Genomic DNA, 3044 nt, shown 5'->3' with positions numbered 1-3044 from the left:
GTCCGACGGCCCTATCCAACCGTCGGAGATAAGACAGAGTAACCGTTTTAACCGCTGCCTGGGCCCACAACTACTACGTCCGACGGCTTAAAGCCGTCGGACATATTCTATATGTTATGTCCGACGGCTTTAAGCCGTCGGACATAACACAAACCTTATGTCCGACGGCCTACGCTATGCCGTCGGACATAACGTTTTTCAGAAATTGCACAAAAATCTGAATTTTAAAAAATCTGACATTTGCAAATACAAAACAGAATTCATACACATATACACATTCACATTAACAAATATACTCACATAAGTATACACATTCACAAATATAATCACATAAGCATTCACATTCACAAAATTTAACATAACAACATAGTTCCAAATGGTTGCAATAAGTGTTTACATAAACATAGTTGTCCAAACTCCAAAATGAACATTATTTCGACGGGTAGGCTTTCACATGAAAGGTTTCAACAAGTGTTTTACATCAGTATCACTCATATCCATCGCCACCTCCTCCGGCTGGACTATGCGTGCTGAAAAGATTGTTCACCCACGAATGTGTTGTGTCGTCCTGACCAGACCCATCTCCAGGTGCGGCAACTGAAGCGGGTGGTGTCTGAAATCCCTATAACACAAGCACATGAAATAGTAACCACTCAGTTGTTCATTTAAACACATAAGACATCTATGAACATGTCACACACGCATATGTGTACATACCATAGGGAATTGTGACGGAGGCGGAGGCGGTGGTGGAGGCGCCAACATTGGCATTGGCAGTGCAAAGTCCGGAGGCGGCATCCCATATGTCGGCATCGGGACGCCCGCTTGTTGGGCTAGTTGCTACAAATTATATACAAGTCATTGTTGAGCAAACAAGATACACATCAAGTGTTTTGCAAAATAAGCTACAAAATGTTAGTTCAACTTACCGAGAGAAGAGCTTGATTTTGGGCCTGGAGGCTTGCATAATACTCGTCCCTCTTCTTCTGGTACTCGGCTTGTTGTCTCTGGTATTCAGATTGTTGCCTCTGGTACTCCAATTGATCCCTCAAGACTGATTGATGGTACTCTGCCTGTTGACGCAACACCGCAAGCTCTATCTCATGGGCTGCTGATCGTGAACGGGACGACTGTGAAGACGACGATGTGGATTGTCGTCCACGGCGTCTCAGCTCTCTGGAATCAATCGTAGAATCAAAAATACCCAACCTACAAGAGTGAACCATGCACTTAGTATAGTAACTCATGCCTCAGTTGAATCGCAAGCATATGATGACAATTTTGAAAACCAAATCAAATAATCTCACCGTCCATGGGCTTGTCCTCCTGCACTAGCATATGCTGCCTGAGGGTCGATTGGCTGGCTCCTCCAATCGTACTCCTCCCCATGGCGTTGAACCATCTCCTGCCCATACGAAGCCTGGAGGCAAACAATATCAAATATAAGTGCATAACCCCTATGCCATTGCAAACAATATCAAACACATAATAGAGTATCAAAAACTCACTAGACGGTCGGTGGCCGTCTGAGTGCATAACACATCAGGATTCTGAGGATCAGAACCCCTATGGCCTTGCATATACACCTCAACATCCGTGGGCGTACGGCCGGATTTGACTTCCTGTACATAAAAGTTATATTGACACATTTCTATGTAATTCAAAGTTACGACAAACTGAGACTTACCATTCGCTTAGCCAAGCGCACATGACCATCACCACCGTAGTTGTGGAACGACTCAGTTCCACGGTTTCCCCTGTTCCTTTCGGAAATGGCACGAAAATCAGGGGAACCCCACCATCTGCACAATGCCCGATAACCGTCTGATCGGGTGGCCATCCATGGCACCGACACCTACATGAAATTTTTTAAATAAAGCAAGCAAATACATGGCTTCGTGCGATATGAGAGGCAACAACCTGTTTACCTCTAGGTATTGCTCCTCCGTCAAGTAAATTGATGACCACTCGGCCTTTGTATTTGGCATCGGTCGATCATCAGCATTTGCTCTGTACCATGCCTTTATAGTCTGAATTCGTGCATAGTACATTGCATCTGCAACGACATCGTTCGCGTTATACTCAAACACGTAACGAGCGTTCATATCATATGATCCATCGTCCGGCAACTTGTACCGTTTCTGCAAAAACCATAGTGTTATCATAAAAGCAAACATATATGGAATAACTAAAATAGTATAAACAAGTCATACCCAGAATGCATCCCAAACTAGTGCTTGTGTGTTGCCAAACGTTCTACAGACACCATAGCGATAATGCTCCCAAGTGGTGGCGGGAACAGACTCGCCAGTAGGCAAAGTCACAAGACCAGGCCAGTGCAGACGAACAAGATTACCAAGAACCATGTTCACCTGCCTGTAGTGTCCTGTGCCTGTGAACGAGTCGTCGATCCAAGTCCTGCAAACAGAAACCAATGTAGAAATTAAAACATAACTTTCAATAACATTTAAGCAAAGATATGTCACTCACTTTCCACTAGGCTTTATCACAACCCGAGATTCCGGTGGAAGCTCTGGAGGTGGTCCAACAAAATGTAGCTTCCTCGTTCTCTTAACTCGAGAAGTTCCAGACCCAGCTGCAGAATCTCCACCAGCCCCAGAATCCCCAGCCCCAGAATCTCCACCAGCGTCGTCTCCAGCATCATCTCCCACATTATCTCCACCATCATCTTCATCATCATCTCTTGCATGATCCTCTACCACTGGTTCCTCAATTTCAGCATCCTATGAAACAAATAACTTACATCATACAATATTAAGTAACTCAAATAATGTAATTTAACAACTAACTTACATCTTGTGGAGGCAAATATTCTGCCAGCGCTCTCCGTCTGCTCATGGTAGAACCTGTGCCCTGAAAAACTGAATCCTCACCCCTCGAGCTGCTCCTCGAGCTACTCCTCGACCCAAGCAAACTACGAGCTAAAGACTTCATTTTCTTTGACATCCTATTTTAACAAAAACAAGTTAGTACATAAATCGACAATAAAATAATAAAATATGCAATAAATTCATAAAATATGC

At 44.0% G+C, this 3044-nt stretch overlaps 1 long non-coding RNA gene across 1 annotated transcript; it reads right to left on the bottom strand.

Moving 5' to 3' along the window:
- Nucleotides 1–283: 283 nt before the first annotated feature.
- On the bottom strand, nucleotides 284–756 carry LOC103647354 (uncharacterized). Its single transcript, XR_562781.3, has 2 exons — nucleotides 718–756; nucleotides 284–622 (listed from the first exon to the last, which is right to left on the bottom strand). It is a non-coding gene; the product is annotated as an uncharacterized lncRNA (long non-coding RNA).
- Between the last annotated feature and the right edge of the window lie 2288 nt (nucleotides 757–3044).

Source organism: Zea mays, chromosome 2 (assembly GCF_902167145.1).
Source record: "Zea mays cultivar B73 chromosome 2, Zm-B73-REFERENCE-NAM-5.0, whole genome shotgun sequence".
In the NCBI taxonomy this organism is placed as follows: domain Eukaryota; kingdom Viridiplantae; phylum Streptophyta; class Magnoliopsida; order Poales; family Poaceae; genus Zea; species Zea mays.
The sequence above is the reverse complement of the archived record's forward strand: the minus strand, read 5'-3'. Positions and strand labels throughout refer to the sequence as shown.